At 40.9% G+C, this 20,534-nt stretch overlaps 1 protein-coding gene and 1 non-coding gene across 3 annotated transcripts in view; both read left to right on the forward strand.

Moving 5' to 3' along the window:
• Window positions 1–20,534, forward strand: part of ptpra (protein tyrosine phosphatase receptor type A) — a 159,652-nt gene that overhangs the window by 30,708 nt on the left and 108,410 nt on the right. The gene's annotated exons all lie outside the window — the stretch shown is intronic.
• On the forward strand, window positions 11,434–11,507 carry trnak-cuu (transfer RNA lysine (anticodon CUU)). The gene has a single exon. It is a non-coding gene; the product is annotated as a tRNA-Lys (tRNA).

Here is a 20,534-nt window from a genome sequence, read left to right on the forward strand (position 1 = left end):
TCTGCTGCATATCTGATCAAGCACTTTTTGACCAGTACTCCGCCAAACCATTAGGGGGCGAACCGACGCATGTAAGGTTTCATTACTCCGCCTAAATAAGCAAGCAAGCCAAGTGCACAGAGCTTCAGTGCAGCGGTATCCAGTGTTGCCAGATTGGGCGGTCTTAAGTGCATTTTGGCGGATTTGAACATATTTTGGGCTGGAAAACGTCAGCAGTGTCTGGCAACACTGGCGGTATCTTCTTCAAGGGGTGATAGCGTGAGAGTCGGTAACAGATTGAGCGTATTTAGCACTGGAGGCAATGTTGTGACCTGCCTTCGCTCATGTTTAAAGCCAGAGCATGTTGATAGGCTGGTCTTTCTAGCTAAAAACTTGTAGGCCTCAGTATAATGCTATGTAATTGTTGCAACTGAGTTTTCAGTTCCTTCATCCTTTGGTAATTTCTTGGTTAAATTTCATTTATTTGTCATTTGGAAATCAGAATTTCTCTTTTAAATTTCATTCTGCACTGAAAGCTGTTCATATTGTTTGAGTATAGTGAAATAAAATTTAAGTGATTTCCCTAACATCAAGAATAATCGTGATTAATAATCATGATTACAATTTTGATCAAGATAATCGTGATTATCATTTTTTCCATAATCGTGCAGCCCTACGCAAAGTCATCCATTATTATTGTTGTTGTTGCTGCTGCTGCTTCCGTGTTTTTGCTTCGATATTCGCGCCAAGGTTTATGCAAATGTGGCTACGTAACTGACACATACAGCGACGTAACTGACGTATACAGCGACGTAACTGACGTATACAACGACGTAATGACGTGGCTTCCCTTAGCACCGCGAGCTATGGAAAAGCAAACTGGTTCTCAGCTGGTTCGCAAGTTGAACGAGTTGTGAACCAGCACCAACACTGGCCCCGAACCAGCCCTGGAACTGATTTGGTGGAAAAGGGGTAACTGTGGGTTGATTTCTAGTTCCTCTTTAGTAGACATGTAACAGTTTATCATGCAATGATAAATCCTAGCTATAATTGTGGTTAGACAGCAGAGAGGGCATAACAACATATAGTAGTGGGAATGTATCATAGGCAGAAGTAACACAGCTCTAATGCTATGAAAACATACCAACCCCCCCCCCCAAAAAAAAAAAACAGATCTCAAATGGGAAAGAGCTGTTGTATGATTGATTTGTATAAATAGATTTAACAAGAATGGCGGCACGGTGGTGTAGTGGTTAGCGCTGTCGCCTCACAGCAAGAAGGTCCGGGTTTGAGCCCCGTGGCTGGCGAGGGCCTTTCTGTGTGGAGTTTGCATGTTCTCCCCGTGTCTGCGTGGGTTTCCTCCGGGTGCTCCGGTTTCCCCCACAGTCCAAAGACATGCAGGTTAGGTTAACTGGTGACTCTAAATTGACTGTAGGTGTGAATGTGAGTGTGAATGGTTGTCTGTGTCTATGTGTCAGCCCTGTGATGACCTGGCGACTTGTCCAGGGTGTACCCCGCCTTTCGCCCGCAGTCAGCTGGGATAGGCTCCAGCTTGCCTGCGACCCTGTAGAACAGGATAAAGCGGCTAGAGATAATGAGATGAGATTTAACAAGAAATTGGTGCTCTCCTTTTCAAACTGCTCAAAGCTTTAAAGGACATGGGACATGGATTTTTACCTGGGCATAATTATGTATAAAGGACATAAGAAATGCCATCTAAATCACTGCAGGGCGTCAAAAATGTGAAAATCATCACATTATTCAAGTTTTTTTATACATCAGCGTAAAACAAGGATTCGTTAATGAGCTAGGTGGTCACGTGACCCGTGACGTCACAAAAACTTTCCAAGGAGCCAGCGCTTGGGAATCTAATGTAAACAGGTTACCGAAATGGACACCATCGACAGTGACATTCCCGATGTTTCACAGAGATGTGAAGTTAGACCCGATCAATTCGAACCGATAGCTGGAAATTCACATGAACATGGATCTTGTCTTTACTCTGACGGGTCAGATGATTTTGAGAGTGAGAGTTCATTCAGCCCTCATGAAACTGAAAGCGGTCGGCTCGATAACACTTCCTGGTAAGTTAAAAACAATTCTGCTCAACGGCTAATGATCTGTTGAAAGAAGTATTATTTTTGTATCATACATTGAAAGTTCATCATAGATCTAGCTAAAGTCCGTTGCAAGCTAGTTTTTTTTTTTTTGCTGATATTTTTCGAGATTGATTGAGATACAATGCTTCCAGAGTCCGAGATGAAAACATTCAAAATGGCAAAACGAGTCAGAATTATGATAATCAATAATTGATACACCCAAAATTATAATACTAATCCTTACCTCGGCTTTCAGTCGCTTAGCGCAGAGGTCTTCAACAGGGGGGTCGCGAAATCGCACCGGATCACTCGTATCAACAAAAATATTCCTGCCCTCCGTGCAGGGATGCAAACAGCGCGCCTTTTGGCGGATGCCGCCTTTTTCACGGCTGAATCGCGCAGATCCAATTAAAAAAAAAAAAAAAATAGCGATGTTGGTTCATGGAGCATGAGGCATGAAGTGTAAGGATGAGAGAGAGAGGCGGTTTGGGTCGGGAAGCTGCGCGCATTTGTGCAGCCTGGCGCAGGTGTGCGCGGCTTCCCGATTTGAACTGTTTTTTTTTTTTATCATCCTTATGCTTCCTGTTTCATGTTTCATGAATTAATATCGCTCAGTACCTGAGTATTAATGTTGAAACTGTGAAATGGTCCGAACACAGTTTGTGGGAAACAGTAGGTGCAAAGTTTTTTTCAACAGGTGTTCTGTAAAGTTGTCCTACCAAGCCTACTGCGCATGCGCGAAGCCTACTGCGCATGCGCAGGTGAGCCCACACTTTCCTCAGCTTCGGGTCCTTGGGGAATGCAAAAAAACTTACTCCAGGGCATTTCCCATTGGAATTATTGCAACCATAAGCAGCACAATACACCATGATGTCCAATGTATGATGTCCAATGTACTTTAAAGACTATAAAAACAATTTTCATCCACTTCTCCATTCATCTACCCGCTTGTGCTGTGCCCGAAAGATTTTGTGACGTATGATCACATGACAGCAGCTCTTCTGGTTGCAAAAAATGCATATCGGAAGTCGAGCAGAAATGCCATATAATCATCACGAATATAACGATTTTGCTGAATTTAATAGATGATTTTGTATTTGTTGATGCAATTAATTCATATTTTTAATGGAAAGAAACTGATATAGCGTGCTTTTATGTTTCATGTCCCATATCCTTTAAAAGAAGGTAAAGTGAATAGAGGTAGTACAGATGTTCATAAGTTTTACAACCCTCTTTCCAAAAGGTGGAAAGTTGTGAACTGTAAACAGAATATGCTGATATTTCATAGAAATTAGTACAAAGACAACATTGTATTGTTTGTTGAAAAATTTGATGTCAGCAACACGTTTCAAAAAAGTTCGGATGGGGTAAACAAAAGACTGAAAAAGTTGTGTAATACAAAAAAAATAATAATTTGGTTAACTGGCAACAGGTCAGTAATATGATTGGGTATAAAAAGAGCATCCCAGAGAGGCGTAGTCTCTCAGAAGTAAAGATGGGGAGGGGTTCACCACTCTGTGAAAGACTGCGTGGGCAAACAGTACAACAATTTAGGGAAAACATTCCTCAATGTAAAATTGCAAAGAATTTTGGAGTCACATCATCTATGGTAGATAATATCATTAAAAAACTCAGAGAATCTGGAGAAATCTCTGTATGCAAGAGACAAGGCTGAAAACTGACATTGGATGCCTGTGATCTTCAGGTGGCACTGCATTAAAAACAGACACGTGTCTGTAGTGGAAATCAGTGTATGGGCTCAGGAACACTTCAGGCCAAGTTTACATTAGACCGTATCTGTCTCGTTTTCTTCGCGGATGCACTGTCCGTTTACATTAAACCGCCTGGAAACGCCGGGAAACGGGAATCCGCCAGGGTCCACGTATTCAATCCAGATCGTGTCAGCTCCGGTGCTGTGTAAACATTGAGATACGCGGATACGCTGTGCTGAGCTCTAGCTGGCGTCGTCATTGGACAACGTCACTGTGACATCCACCTTCCTGATTCGCTGGCGTTGGTCATGTGATGCGACTGCTGAAAAACGGCGCAGACTTCCGCCTTGTATCACCTTTTCATTAAAGAGTATAAAAGTATGAAAATACTGCAAATACTGATGCAAATACTGCCCATTGTGTAGTTATGATTGTCTTTAGGCTTGCCATCCTTCCACTTGCAAGTGGTAAGTGATGTGCGCTGGGATCACACACACAGCGGCTCAGTCCCGAATCACTGGTTGTACACTTCACTCGCGCGCTCTGTGAGCTGCGCAAGGCCGGAGTGCGCACCCTCCAGAGGGCACTCGCTGTTCAGGGCGGAGTGATTTGGAGCGCAGGATGCCTGCGGAGCCGAGCGTATCCGTGTATTGGTGTTGCTGTGTGCACGCTAATCGTTTTAAAAACGTTAATCTGATACGTATTCGCTGATACGGTCTAATGTAAACATGGGCTCAGAAACCCATCATCTGTGAAAACAGTTCATTATTGCATCCACAAATGCAAGTTAAAACCATAAATAAACAATATCCAGAAACCCTGCCACCTTCTCTGAGCCTGAGCTTTTTTACGATGGACTCAGGCGAAGTGGAAAACTGTCCCGAGGTCTCACGAATTAAAAGTAGAAATTCTTTTTAGAAATCATGGACACCACGTCCTCCAGGCTAAACAGGAGAGGGACCATCTGGCTCATCAGTGCACAGTTCAAAAGCCAGCATCCGTGATGGTATGAGGGTGCATTAGTGCACATGACATGGGTAGCTTGTACATCTGGGAAGGCATCATTAATGCTGAATGATATCTACACGTTTCAGAGCAATATGCTGCCATCCAGACAAAATCTTTTTCAGGGAAGGCCTTCCTTCTTTCAGCAAGACAATGCCAAACCGCTTTCTGCACATATTAAAACTGCATGGCTCTGTAGTAAGAGTCCGGGTGCTAAACTGGCCTGCCTGCAGTCCAGTCCTGTCTCCCATTTAAAACATTTGGTGCACAAAATATCACCAAGGAGACCCCAAACTGTTGAGCAACTGAAATTATATATCAAGCAAGAATGGAACAACATTTCACTTTCAAATCCACAGTCACTGGTCTCCTCAGTTCTTAAACGTTTAGAATTGTTAAAAGTGGAGGTGATGCAACGCAGTGGTAAACATGCCTCTGTTCCAAAACTTTTAAAAACGTGTTGCTGGCATCGAATTCAAAATGAGCATATGTTTAAAAATAAATAAATAATTTCTCAGTTTCAACATTTGATATGTTGTCTTTGTACTATTTTCAATGAAATATAGGGTTTCCATGATTTGCAAGTCATCGCATTCTGTTTTTATTTTACGGTTTACACAGCATCCCAACTTTTTGGAAATGGGGTTGTAAGAAAAGCCCTATCTGTTATTAGCTTTTTTTCATTTTTAATAAAAGGGATATTTTGTTTAATAGGTTTTTACTCCAACCTTTACAAATGTGGGTAAATAATTATTGTCGATGATTGATTGATTTAAGAAAGTGAAACAGAACTTTTTTCTTTTTTCTTTACCAAAAGGAATATTTAAGTTGATAAAAGGAAAATAAAGGTTGCATTTGTAATGTTGCGATCACAATTTAAAATTTAGTTTTTTCCGAACTGTCATGGGAAAATTGATTCGTGAACCTAATATGGTGAATCGAATTGTGGACTGGGTGAATTGTTAAGGCCAATTTATGCTGACAACCCAGTCCTCGCAGATGGTGTCTGCGTAGCCCCCCCACCTTCGCAGACGCTCTGCGCGCACCTCCCAAAAATTGTGACCACCGCAGAAGCCTCGCAGACAGCGTCGCAGACAAGAGGGCTCTGATTGGTCCACTCTACATCCGCTGTACACGCACTTCCGCTTCCCTACTTTCCCGGTTTGTTTTGTTTTCACTACCGCCATTTTTAAAAACACGAGCAAAGATGGAGCAGCACGAAGAGCGGTTGATCGAGGAAGTGAGGAAGTACGTACATCTATACGACTCCAGTTCTAGTCATTATAAGTAACCGGAGGATAAACACTCCACTAACCACACCCACCAACTACTCCTAGCGATTTCGCGACTTCGCGCCCCCTTGCGTTGTGGCGGTGAATAACCTCGCGCACGCCTATTACTCCCCACTCAACGATAAATTACAACTGTCTGCGAAAAGCTATCTGCGAAAGCCTTGTCGCAAGAGCATGTAGAGGCCTTTATAGGTTTACTGTTTGGGCCACGCCCAGTTCAGGTTTTAATCCGAAGACGGTTACAAATATTTGAAGCACTAAACACACGCGCAGAGAGAGAGAGAGAGAGAGAGAGAGAGAGTTCCATACTACATATTAAGTAACACAGTGCCATTATACAGTATATATGATATGATTTTTTAGATGATATCATACTGTGAAAACATCTACCCTAACAATGCATTATAGTGAATCAGTTTGGCTGGGGGTTGACCAGTTTCAAACGTTCTTTTGGGCAAGACATTTTTCAGAGGTTGTTGGGCAATTGTTCATTGTGACGCAACATGCGCAAACAAAAGCAGGGACGGGTAAACCCTGCAGCGTCGTTATATGAAGTGTGTGTGTTCTGGTTGTGATGGTATGTCAGGTGCTCTCCCACTGCGGAGCATGTGTTTGGCTGTGCTGAGGTGTATTTGTCTTGTTGCCAGTTAATGCCCAAGTATGGTGTAATCGTTGCTGTTTGTAATTATGGCTGTAATTTGCAATCCATAATTATGAATAATGTGAAAAAGGTTACTTCCTATCAGGTTCTCAGATCACGATGTAAGCTTTTCTGAATCGTTTCCGGAGTTCAAATGTTTCACCATGTTTAAACTTGACCTCGGCCCATTCGCTGCAGACATGGACTTCCTGTAACTATCGTTGTCCTATCTTTGGCATCTGGCTCATGATTGGGCCTCGTCTTGCTTCCAAGCTGGACTCGACTCCTTTATGTTCAGTTCTTGTTTTAAAAAAAAAAAAAACCCTTTTAATTTCCATCAGTTTTTTCATGTCAGTGATCCTTTTTTATTTTAAGCCTTGTTATATTTTAATGTCTATTACAAAAGCAGTTATTATTCCTTGACTGCTTCATGATACTGTTCTTCTAAGAAAACTTCAGATGTTTTGTGTGTAGCTTTTTTTTTTGTGAACAGTTGTAAGGATATTCATTGAATCATGGTGGGGGTTTAATCAGCAATATGAACAATTTTTTTTTTAAATTTACCTCATGTAAGTTTATTGAAATATTTTCAATCACCTTTTCTTTATGTGCTGAATAGCACGTGATTTGGTATATTTAAGTTATTCCACAAAATCGAGTCGTACATGAGCTGATGGCCGACGAGGCGCATAACACCAAGTTGACTATTGCCCCTTTTCCACCAAAGCAGTTCCAGGGCTGGTTCGGGGCCAGTGCTTAGTTTGGAACCAGGTTTTCTGTTTCCGCTGACAAAGAACTGGCTCTGGGGCCAGAAAAACCGGTTCCAGGCGAGCACCAACTCTCTGCTGGGCCAGAGGAAAGAACCGCTTACGTCAGCGGGGGGGGCGGAGTTGTTAAGACCAACAACAATAACAAGACCGCGAAAGATCGCCATTTTTAAGCGACGAGAAGCAGCAGCTGTACAAACGCGAAGTCATTTTTTATTATTATTGTTGTTGCTGCTGCTTCTTCCACGTTGTTTTTGCTTCGATATTCGCGCCAAGGTTTATGCAAACGTAGCGACGTAACTGACGTATACAGCGACGTAATGACGTGGCTTCCCTAAGCACCGTGAGCTATGGAAAAGCAAACTGGTTCTCAGCTGGCTCGCAAGTTGAACGAGTTGTGAACCAGCACCGGCCCCGAACCAGCCCTGGAACTGATTTGGTGGAAAAGGGGTATACAAGACATGTATGATGAGTAAGTGGAATAATTGTTTTATTCTCTCCACTTTCACTGGATTTTTCAGAAATGGAGCATTTTTTATTAATTTATTTTTTTTTCAAATTTGATAAATAAAAACTTTATGCAAAGCATCTGATGGTCATTTCCGCTGAGAATGTAAACAAACCAGTGAAATGACAGTAGCAATTTGTGAAAAATGCAACAATTCTTGGAAGAAAAAAAAAAGTTCTGACCATCAAATACTTTTATTCCTTTTTTTTTTTTTAAATCCCCTGGCATATAATGTGGGGGGATATAGCTAGCGCTCTGTCCTTCTGTTTGTCTGTCTGTAAACATTTTAGTTTCCGGAGCATAACTCAAACTATTAGGAATTTTTATTTATTTATCCATCCATCCTCCCATGAAACCTGACAGTTATGTTAAGTGACTCAAGGACTTGTGCCTTTTGACGTTTTGGGATTTCTGTGATTTTTTTTTTTTTTTCCCCCCCTCTCCCCTCCTCTCTGTATTTTCATGGCAACCACTTCAACTTAGGAAAATTTTGAGTGGGGTTTCATGTGGGGGCCGGGGAGGCATGTCCTCTCCTGATGACTCTCTTGTTTTTTTGTTGTTTTTTTTTACCGCCATCGATTGGGCTGGAGTGTGGAACAGGAGATATTGTGGGTGGTGGGAACTATATTCTTTTAGCCATTTCTGTTTCTTTTAAATACTTGATAATGTCACCATTTAGTTTTTCTCTACTCACGGTATATGAGCTGATATCCTAGTCGTAGAGTAGCCAATCAGAGCGCGTGATTGCTCATATCCAGTGGATGTGGATAGAATATTACTCTGTCCACACTAGGGATTTTGTACCGGTACGATACTACTTTCGTACCGCAACACCTGTCCACACTAGCAACTATACCGGTACTGTAGCAGTATAACTGTATCGGTACGAAACCCACAAATGTATGGGTTTCGTATAGGTACTGTAGCGCTTCGCTGTAGCGTGGACGGATGAAGCGGCTCTGTATCGATACAAATATAATGTGCATGCGCAAAGTCACGCACCTCAATCAATGTCTTCGCTGAATAAAATAGTGAAGAACGGAGATTCGTTTTCTTTGTTTCTTTCTCAACTGCCTCGCGCGTTTTATACGATTCGACTGAATAAATGACCACCAGAAATACAGACTGTACATTGACAACAGAAAGCGCACACGTTGTTTCATCCGCCATATTCTCGGAAGGAAGTTACTCGGTAACCACGGAAACATTTCGCGCACGCGCATTTCAACTACCGTGAAAGAAAACCGCAAACATTTCTCGCTAGTGTGGACAGATGCACTAAACTGTACCGGTATACTTTGTATCGATGCAGTTATACCACTATCGTACCGGTATATACATGTATGTGAACACAGCTTATTTGTATGTATTCAGTTAGCGAGGGGTATACAGGCATGTATTCCATTTATATTTAAATTAGTGCTGTCAAAAATGTCGCGTTATTAACGCGTTAACTTGACTCAATTTTAACGGCGATAATTTTTTTATCGCGAGATTAACGCTCTGTGACATGATGTAGGTTTTTCATAAGCTTTTGAAACTGCCAGGAACTTGGAACAGAGACTTTGCTTAGAAAACCGATAGCAGCTACACTGTAATGCCACGCCCACACAGCCAGAGTCCTCTGCCCCACCAAAGAACCAGCGTGGGCAGGGCGCGCTAGTAGAGATGGGATTTATGGCTCTTTGATGGGATCCGCATCTTTGTGATCTGTTCTTTGAAAAGAGCCGTTCAAAAGACTGGCTAATTTGGCTCTTTTTAAATATTTATTCAGTTTTAAGAAGACAGCGTCTAAAGAAGCCAGATCCCTCTGAACTGTAAACGGTTTTGTGATGCAAATATATCACTCTTTTGAACACATACTGTTTTGAGACGAAAAACGTTTTACTTTTGTGACCCCAACAAACTTGCTGGACTACTTTCGTCTGGACCAAAACTGGACAAGAACTGGACTCACAGGATGCTGTCAGGGGTAAGTCAGTGTGTTTGCACGACACTATTGATGGGGATGCCATACAGATTCATGTCAAAAATCCCGAACTCTCCCTTTAAGTTACCTAAAAGATCGCGTGAAGTTGGCTGCTATCTACTTTGCGTTCGTTCTCATTTTCCTCCATCATTTCATAGGCCAGAAACAGATGTTTTGACGTAATTTAACTGAGTAGGCTATGATTATTATTTAACCGTAGTCTTCTAGACATTTTGACTGTTTGGGGCATTGAACGCTGGTTTATGATTTTCAGGGAATAAAGTTTAGCACATGTCGGAACATCATTGTGCTCGCAGCCTCCAACTCCTCAAACATCCCTTAAATTGTGATATAACGTAGGCTATAAGACACGGTTCTAACATACCTTATACACTGGCCTAACGAAAATAATAATTGTTGGGGTGTCTGCTGATTTGTTAGCTATAAATTTAGGTCTAATTACCTCTGACAGTCTGCAAGCATTGCACCTTCAGGTCTTCAAGTCTGGGTGAAGCAGAGGAGCGGGCTTTCCGGGGTTTATTTTTTTCGTTTTTTTTTAACATGCTCTATTTCTATATGTCCAAGTTTTAACTAAGTCATTTTGGCAAGATTTAATTTAATACAAAACAGAAATGGTCAGACAAGCACGCCAAGCACATGGGAATGTATTTTGCCAATTTTGACAGCGCGTGTTTTTTTAATGCCGCACCGTAGACAGTGAACGTTTAAACATGATCAAACATAGGAAATGAACGACACAAAGCATGTCTCAAAAACAAAAAAGTTAAATAAACCCTGCTGATAGTTGATGGTGTTGCAACACATCAGTGTTATAACCCAATCTCTACCCAACCACCCGTCATTTTAATTCTCCTCGGATCAGCATCGACCTCACATTTGGCCTTGGGAGAGTTCAGTTGATGGAAATCCGTCACACGACAGAAAACTTTAATCCATGCAGCCCTAGTCTGAATCTTCGCTTCATATATAATTTTTATTTTCAACTAGCCAGCCGGGCTGGCTAGTGACAGGAATTACCCGCCAAATGACAAATTAAGTCGCCTCAGGCGACCGGACCACCGCGAATTTCAAGCCCTGTGATGCCTGCATGTTTGAGCTTTTGGATGTAATGTGATCTGCTGGAACAATATACATTTTTAATTGTCATGATGTTTTCTGCGTGTTGCCATCTTGGTGTGACGCAGTTCCATAATTATGCTAATCAGTTAAAGCTCCTCACATTCAGCCATTTCTGTAGGACCAAACTGTTTACCTCAAGAGGTAGGAAAACTGTCCCAAAATGGAGAAAAGCAACCCTCAGCACATCAAAACGACCACAATGTCCACATGATATTGTTCTTGCGAGACATAGGAAAATGCCATGCACCAAAAATAAATAAATAAATAAATAAATAAATAGAAAAATTCCAGATGACTTTGCAGTCAGTACCATTAAGCATTAGCCCGGCTAGCTCAGTCGGTAGAGCATGAGACTCTTAATCTCAGGGTCATGGGTTAGAGCCCCACATTGGGGCGGCACGGTGGTGTAGTGGCTAGAACGGTCGCCTGGTTCGAACCCAGCGGCTGGCGAGGGCCTTTCTGTGTGGAGTTTGCATGTTCTCCCTGTGTCTGCATGGGTTTCCTCTGGGTGCTCCGGTTTCCCCCACAGTCCAAAGACATACAGTTAGGTTAACGTGGAGCGGCCTTAGGCTGAAGTGCCCTTGAGCAAGGTATCTAACCCCTGACTGCTCCCCGGGCGCTCTAGTGTGACTGCCCACTGCTCTGGGTGTGTTCACTGCTTCAGATGGGTTAAATGCAGAGGATGAATTTCACTGTGCTTGAAGTGTGCATGTGACAAATAAAGGCTGCTTCTTCTAAGCATCCAATATACTATGTTGGCACATCAAACACTCTTCATCCTAGACCTAGTGAACGAGCACAAGGATATTTTTTGAAGACGACTATAAAGCATTTCCATAAGTCACTCTAGAGAAGGGTGTAAATGCTTTTTTTAAAAGGGGAAGGAAAAAAAAAAAAAAAAACTTGTGAATTCTTGTGCAGTTGCTTCTGCATTTTCACTCTTGCCTAACCTCCATGTTTCCTGCTGCTGCTGTCAATATAAAAACATAAAGCTACTTCTAGTTCAACATTCAAAACCAGATGTGCTGCATCATGTGCTATTTTATAGCCTGGCAAATGACTAATGTGGGTGGAAGCCATTTTGTGAAAATAAAACATTTGCAGGTGACGGCACGATTAACATGAATATCAGAACTAGGACCTTTATGATATCGATCTAAACTTTCTTTTATTGACAGGAATGAAAAAAGTACGAGTTTAGACAAGTAAAAAAGTCCTGACCACAGAACAGACAAGAAAAGCATCAACCTCAGGAGGTATGAACTTCACGAATTTCCATCCGAAACTTCAAGCTGAGCACCTGCTTAAACTGAGACTGAATGAGAATTTTCTGTGTAAATAGTCACACAACTTTTGAATTTAAATTAGTGCTGTCAAGCGATTAAAATATTTAATCGCGATTAATGTCGCGACAGTCATAGTTAACTCGCGATTAATCGCAATTTAATCGCACATTTTTGTCACATAAAAAACACCATTGTAATTCTCTTATCAGCATAAAAAAGTGAATGGGCTTGCTTTGTACCAATGTTTTTTTTTTTTTTTTTTTATTGCAAAGCATAACACGTCTTGACACAGCCACTGCAAAGTGAAACCTAAGCCGAGCACCGGTGCGGGGCTAGCAAGAGAACCATGAGTGAAATGATCTACTGTTTGAGTTAGTCTACAACTCTAATCAGAGAGATAGGTTACACAGTGACGGTAGGCTTGACATGCTTGATTATAATATAAAGTACACCATTATATTAAGTTTAAGTTGTTCGTTGATAAATATTGCATTGAATCTGATCTTTACTGTTTCAGCTCACTTAACACATTTTGTACTTTTACACTTTCTGCCTGTTGATGCGTCGCGCTGTCCAATCAGAGGCGGCCAAATTTGCATATTACAGGAAGGATTTCTGGGATAGGTTCAGAATAAAACAGCTGAATCCTGAATGACTCCTATTTATACAAATAGGAGTCATTCAGGATTCAGCCATGACACGGAGCAAAAACATGGCTGAATCCTGAATGACTCCTATTTGTATAAATAGGGCACTACATAGGCAGCAGTGGTAGTTTCTTTTTCCCTGCCATGGAAGTGCACTTGTATACTGAGGAAGAAAGCAATTTGCATTACAGCCGTGAGGCGGCTCGGCTCGGTTTTCCCTTTCGGACGCTCTCGTTTTCTGTTAGAATTTGGTAAAGAAAAAAAAATATTATTTACCAGCTTACCGGGTCCATGAACATAAATCTGACAGCTGACAAGGTCGGGATATAAACGAATCGAATACAAACCACCCGCCGGGACTCCTACTTATGCGGCTCCAGCTTATCCTTGAAGCTGGAGCCGCAGCTGGATGAAGCCGGCAGCGCGCAGTGATAAGAAGGGAGAGAAAATAGTGCCAAGTGATTTCGAGGTCTGACTTTTTATTTGGCAACGGTTTTGTGATGCAAATATATCACTCTTTTGAACACGTACTGTTTTGAGACGAAAAACGTTTTACTTTCGTGACCCCAACAAACTTGCCGGACTACTTAAGTCTGGACCAAAACTGGACAAGAACTGGACTCACAGGATGCTGTCAGGGGTAAGTCAGTGTGTCTGCACGACACTATTGACGGGGATGCCATACAGATTCATGTCAAAAATCCCGAACTATCCCTTTAACACTCGTGTTGGCCACAATATTTCTCTTAATAAAATCTTGAATTGTTTTTGAAGTCGTATTCAACACAAAGTAAGGTCAAACCCCAATTTTAATTTAAGTGAAGATCCAAACTTTTTTCTATATTGACGTCGAGCATAGAGGAGCATGTCATTCTGCTTTCGGTTTCGGCAGCATGGATGCGCTTTACATGAAAGAAGGCACTGATGTGTCTGCCATCGATAAAGGTGTAAAAAACAAGCGGAGGTGGGCTTGGCTGTACGAAATAGGTGAAAACGGAAAGCCATTTAGTTCATGGTGCAAAAAACTAAACATTCCAGGCGCTTGCATTTGTGTGGTTTGCCACAAAAAATAATATACGGAAGCAATGGAAAGAAAGCGCTGTCGCGCCATCAACTGGAAGCCAGCCACAAGGCCAATGTAAGGGGTCTTCAGCACACCTCTTCTTTACCAGGAGCAAGTCTCACCTCAACCGAGGTCAGTCCATCTATGGCTGATTGTGTCTGTGCACAGAAAATACGTGTCTGTGCTTTTATCTCAAAAACGAACAATGGTGAAGAATCACTCAACAATAAATTGAATATATTAACCCATTAATTCATTGATAAAGTTGTCAGTTCTAAGTTAACCATTCTCAGAATTTCATCGAAATCCACCCATAACCCCCCCCATAAATTTTCAGTCAAATAATTTTTTTTTGCTTTAATCCATGGGGCTGTGCAATATATCGAATATACTCGATATATCTCCGAAAATTCTGTGTGAGATACATAAAATTATTATATTGTAACTATCGAGTATTTTATGGTCATCTGCCGACTTGCGTTTGTTTTGTGTTTGTTGCGTTTGTTTAAAACATTTTCCAGTGGTTTTCTCCCTGTCCCTCAAGCAGTAACTTGAGAGGCTGCCTAAGGGGAAAAAAAAAACAATAACGTCACGCACTCGCCAACCAATCCCGGGCGACATCTAGGTGCTGAAAGGAACTTGCGGGAAGATTTTCTAGTTTCGGTTTACAGCGCTGACTCGGTTCGTGCAATCGCTGGTGTTGCATAGACTACCATGTAAGCTCTGTCAGTTTCAGCGACAAATTAAAAATGGAAGCGGACGAATTGGTTCCTAAAAGAACTAGTAAGGGGTCAGTCATCTGGCATTTTTTTGGATTATATTATGGTGCTCTGTGTTGTTCTCATTTATGTATTTAACAACAGTATCAAAATACTCGGGTCTTAAAATAAATGCACATTAGTCATGAACAATGGTAACTACTCTCTTTTTTGTGTTATTTTTGACAGAAGTCAAATTCATACATGAACAAATTTTGGCGAGTTGATTTTCTGTTTGGCTAGTTACTTTGGAAGGTAACTAGTCCAGCTGGCTGGTGAAAAAATATATGAATTTTGAGCCCTGCATCATAGATCTATATAATTTGCCCACAAATGTATTTATTCTGCCCACTGTGTGCGCTCTCTCTCTCTCTCTCTCTCTCTCTCTCTCTCTCTCTCTCTCTGAGCACGTGTGGGTTAAATGCAGAGGAGGAATTTTGCTGTGCTTGAGTGTGCATGTGTACAAATAAAGGCTGCTTCTTAATTTACCCAGAAATGTATTTATTCCACTTGAAAAGTGGTCGGCAAACCAGCTACCAGATTTGGGACACTACGACATCCGGAACAATTTAGTATTTGAATTTCTAAGTACACCGGAGATGCTAAAGGTTTGCAAAAGTACAGATGCCTACAAATATTTCAAGGCAGGTTTCATGCCAGGATGTTATGGGAGATTCCCAATAAAGAAAACTACCTTATTATGCCACAAGTAAGCTCAAACGTGGACTTCATAGAGTAATAAACAAGCCAGGGCCTAGATCTAGCATATTTTGTGGTGTTTAGCCTCGTCTACATTATCAGTACATAATTAACATGCAGCTAATCTCACCAAGCATTAGGTCTAATAAAATATATTGCATTCAAAGCCCACATCCAGATATACATTTTAATGCTGCACAGAGCTTTTATACTAAGCTGATATGAAATGTTCTCCACACACGGGGATGCTTTGTTGGCGTCCAGTCTTCCCGTTTAACTGCAGCTTGCCATTTTTCTCCTATTTCTGGGTTTGCTGGGAAGTGGTGAAAACTTAAACCAGGCTCATCTCCATGTCTTTTATTACATCCAAAAGCTCTACAGGTCATCTTTGAGATGTAACTACTTCAAGTTTATCTGTAGATGTTTTCTAAATTGGGCTTACAGTCACTCGCATACACTTTCGCTGGTCACTGGCAAACACAAAGCTTGGCCAGATAAACAAATCCACAGTTATGATGACGTCACGTGAAAGGCCCCTATAACTCCATACTCACTACCGTGGAGTCGAGCCCATGCATTCTCGGGCTAAGATAGCTAAGTGCTAGCTAGAATGACTTGGTTATCTGTCCAGAAAAATGACGTGTAACATAACCTTGCAGTTGCACTCACGAGGCAGGCTTTCCTTTTCTTTTCCACTGTCGGGAAAGCAGAGTCCGCCATGTTTGCCCTCACCAACTTGTTTTGATTAGAAGTAGGTCAAACGTGCCCCACAGTGGTCATGTGATATTCTTTCTTGCTTTGGCAATTTTTGGAATCCTAAAATGCAGGGTGCATTTCGCCTGAGTAAAGCATTCACACTAGGGCTGTGCGATATGTGATAAAATTATTATATCGTAACTATCGAGTATTTTATGGTCATCTTCCGACTTGCATTCGTTTCGTGTTTGTTGCGTTTGTTTAAAACATTTCCTGGTGGCTTTCTCCCTGTCCCTCAGGCAGTAACGTGAGAGGCTGCCTAAGGGTAAAGAAAACAATAACATCACGCACTCGCCAACCAATCCCGGGCGACATCTCGGTGCTGAAAGGAACTTCCGGGAAGATTTTCTAGTTTCGGTTGTGTTGCCAGATTGGGTGGGTTTAAGTGCGTTTTGGCGGGTTTTGAACATATTTTGGGCTGGAAAACGTCAGCAGTATCTGGCAACACTGCCGGCGGGAAGATTTCCTAGTTTCGGTTAACAGCGCTGACTCAGTTCGTGCAATCGCTGGTGTTGCATAGGCTACCGTGTAAGCTCTGTCAATTTCAGAGACAAATTAAAAATGGAAGCGGACGAATTGGTTCCTAAAAGAACTAGTAACTGGCATTTTTTTTGGATATCGCGAGGAGGACGTGGAACAGCAAATGCCAGTTTGTAAAGCGTGCAAAAAAACCTGTCATCACGAAAGGCAGCAGCCGGAATTATACACATCTGAGAGGCAGAGCCAGAAAACATTCAGTTCAAAAGTGTGCAAAGAGAAAAATTATGTTTTGCAGATCTCTCCTTCTCTCCCTCAATCTCTCTCTCTATTGTGAATGTTCCAGTGGTTCTCAGTAGTCAGGTTAATACCTTGGAGATCCACCTCTATTTTTTTTAAATAATTTAATGAATGAGCACTTTTCTTATTTAGGCTAAATGTCTTTCTCAGTGTTGAGCTTGCACTTTATTGGTTTGAGCTCTGAATTGTGTTGCCCCTTTGTTGCAATTTTCAAGATTGTTTTTGCAGTTTGTGCGACATCTTTGTTGAATAAAAATAGTCTTATTTCAATTCAATTGTGATTAATCACGAACATGAAAATGTAAAATGTGTTGTTGAAAACCAACTGTAAAGTTAATCAAGAATGTTATTTAATCTGCAGGGATTGTAGTGAAAACAGTAAAGAGTAAAAGTTAGATTTCATGGGGTCCTTTAGAGGAGATTTAAATATATCGAGATGTATATCGTGAAATGGAGAAAATGTATCGGGATATTCATTTTTTTTCCCATATCGCACAGCCCTAATTCACACATAGGATACACGATGTGTGCAGAAGCGAAACATCTCGAAACAGCAACAGATGGAACGTTTTGCCCAGAATTCAACGTTGCAGTCAGCACTTTTAAATACCGATGCCAAAATGGAGATCATGAAATTGTAATGTGTACATGTGATGAGTTTTAGAATGGATGATTTGTGCTTATTTTGTTAGATTTGCTCACATTGGTAGCAAAAACATGCCCATGGTTTTAATGGATAAACTGAAAGCACTCAAGGGGTGCTTTCAGTTTGGGCTGAAATGATTCCTCGAGAAACTAAATCATCTGTGGAAATTCCTTTCCTCGAAGCAGTGTTTCTAACTATGCACAGCTCACTGTTTTGCACTGATGATTTACTGTTGCACAAGTTGCTTACGCTGTGGACATGTGACACGAAGACGTAATTTGATGGCACAGGTTGCAAAATGGACAGAGCGAGAGAGAGGAAATAGTAAGGGGTGAAAAGAAGAGACTGGCCAAAGATGATAACAGAAAGTGTCCAGAGTTTGGGATTGTTTTGAGCTGGAAAAAAAACCCTGAAAAACTTTGTACAGCGTGTCTGCTGTCGGACTGAATTGGCCTACCATCAAAGCGCCTCGGCTTTGACACCGAGCAGACCGGACAAGGTAACGTTAACTTTAGTATTTAAGGTAAATCAATACGATTGCTAGTTGAGATGAAGGCTAGTAATGAATGTATATTAATTATGACTACAATATATGTAATGACTAATTAAGAACATGATCAATGTGGCGGTAGTTCTGATGTTGCTAAGTTTTGCTTCAGGAAATAACCACAGAAAATAAAATGCTGCAGTCAATTTGTGAAAGCCTGAGCTTCATTCATGCTGTTGTTATGATGGTCTCTCTCACACGTGTGTGTGCGCGCGCGCACACTAGTATATAGAAAGACATTTGAGGGAAGTAGAAGTAGATGGCACCGTTTAGACTCTAAACGGTGCCATCCATCTACTTCACCACGAAAAAAAAAAGTGGAAGAAATCAAATTTGTTTCTGTTCATTGATTAGCTAGATTGGCTTATATTCTGAAAATGATTAGTTTATCGAGGACTCCCCCCCCCCCCCCCATGTATCAGATAAGATACATAACTTATCTGATACAGAATTAATGGGTTTAGAGTCTGTTGAATCCTGTGTATAGGGTGCTGCCGCATAAGAAAAAAAAAAAAATTAAGGATTGAGGAAAGTAACCCAGCTGAAAGAACTGCTGTGTTTCTGCATGACAAACTCAAATAATTAGATGCCAACTTATTAATTAACTGATTTATTCACTTAATTAACCCCGCCGACAGTAGTCGGAGGGGTTATTATTTTCACCTGCGTCAGTCTGTGTGTGTGTGTATCTGTCTGTCTGTCTGTCTGTCTGTCTGTGTGTCTGCAAGATATCTCAAGAACCAATGGATCGATTTGGACCAAATTTTGTACGTGTTGCCAATCACCCAGGAAGGAAACCATTAAATTTTGGAGGTCAAAGGTCAAGGTCATGGCAGAACTTCGAAATTTTCGCCCAATGTATTTTAATAGGGAAAAGGCGGGGTTTGCACTCGTTAGAGTGTCCCTGTCTAGTTTATTTATGTTTTACACATCAGCAACAGTACTTCTTTCTGCCCTATCGTGGACCTGGTGAAGCAGGGCTCTACATTAACTTTTGAAACCACTTGTCCTGTCGGGCAAGTTGAAAGGAAATTTACTTGTCCGAATGTGAAGTTGACTTGTCCGAAGAAAAATTTGAGGAAAAAAAAAACACAAAAACTATTTGTAATAAACTAATTTCACCAGAATTACTTTAACACAAAAATCTATTCACTGCAGAAAAAAATTGGACTTCATCAATCATTAATTTATTTATGAGAAATTGAAAATCAGAAAATTAAAATTATACAGTATATTTTCATTTTTAAATTATTAACTTTTGAATATATAGGTATCCTCCACTGATTTAATTGTTGTCTAATTATTCATTGTGGCTTCTGTATGGTATTTAATGGTTGTGATGAAAGTTGCGGTGTTTTTTAGGTTTTTGTTGCGATTACATTGCGGGAGGAAGTGAAAGTTGCGAGAAATTGTTGCGATTTTTGTCTTTTTGTGATTAAAATTGAGTGATATGTTAAATATTAAGTTATTACTGAAAAACTATTGATTAAAAAAACAAAGACACTGAGAAATGGTCCTATAAACAACTTTACCAATATAAAAGATTACCAGGACTACAAAAATGCAGAAAAATACTGTACTTTAAAAATACTTTACTTATCCAAATGCACCTGTTGGTTCAAAAGTTAAAGTGCAGAGAACCTCACAGCACAACATGAAGTTACCTTAAAATATAATATATAAATGCCTCAGCTTTCATGTAAGAAAAAAAAAACTATTAATACTAGTACTGTGTGCAGGCAGTCTCTCCTGAAGACTAAATTAAACAATAATTATAAACTAATAAAATAAATGGCTCAGGCTTCATAGAAGAAAAAAAAACAATTTGAACAGAATCTCACAGTATGATGCTAAAGCTGCCTAAACAATGGAAAATAAAATACCATTTTGGCAAAAATGTTGGCATCCATTAATTTCTTGTATTGAGTAAAAAATAATGTAAAGTGCACACAGTCCTTCACTGTAAACATGACACACTTTCAGTAACAGAATTTAAGCCTATATAAACACTGACTTGCACATGCTGCTTCTCTTGAACGGAAACACGGAAGTAAGGCGGAAGGTAGTTTGTCGACGTCCCCTCAAGACGACGCCAACGATTGGTCAAATTTGCGGGAAAGTTGCGGTGATTGGATATAATTGCAACGCCGCCCTGAATTCACAGGGATTGGTTGAATTTGCGTTGAAGTTGCAAATCGCAACATCGCGAAATCCTGGAGGGTCTGGTAAACGACCGTTTACTTT

This window comes from Neoarius graeffei, chromosome 12 (genome assembly GCF_027579695.1).
Source record: "Neoarius graeffei isolate fNeoGra1 chromosome 12, fNeoGra1.pri, whole genome shotgun sequence".
In the NCBI taxonomy this organism is placed as follows: domain Eukaryota; kingdom Metazoa; phylum Chordata; class Actinopteri; order Siluriformes; family Ariidae; genus Neoarius; species Neoarius graeffei.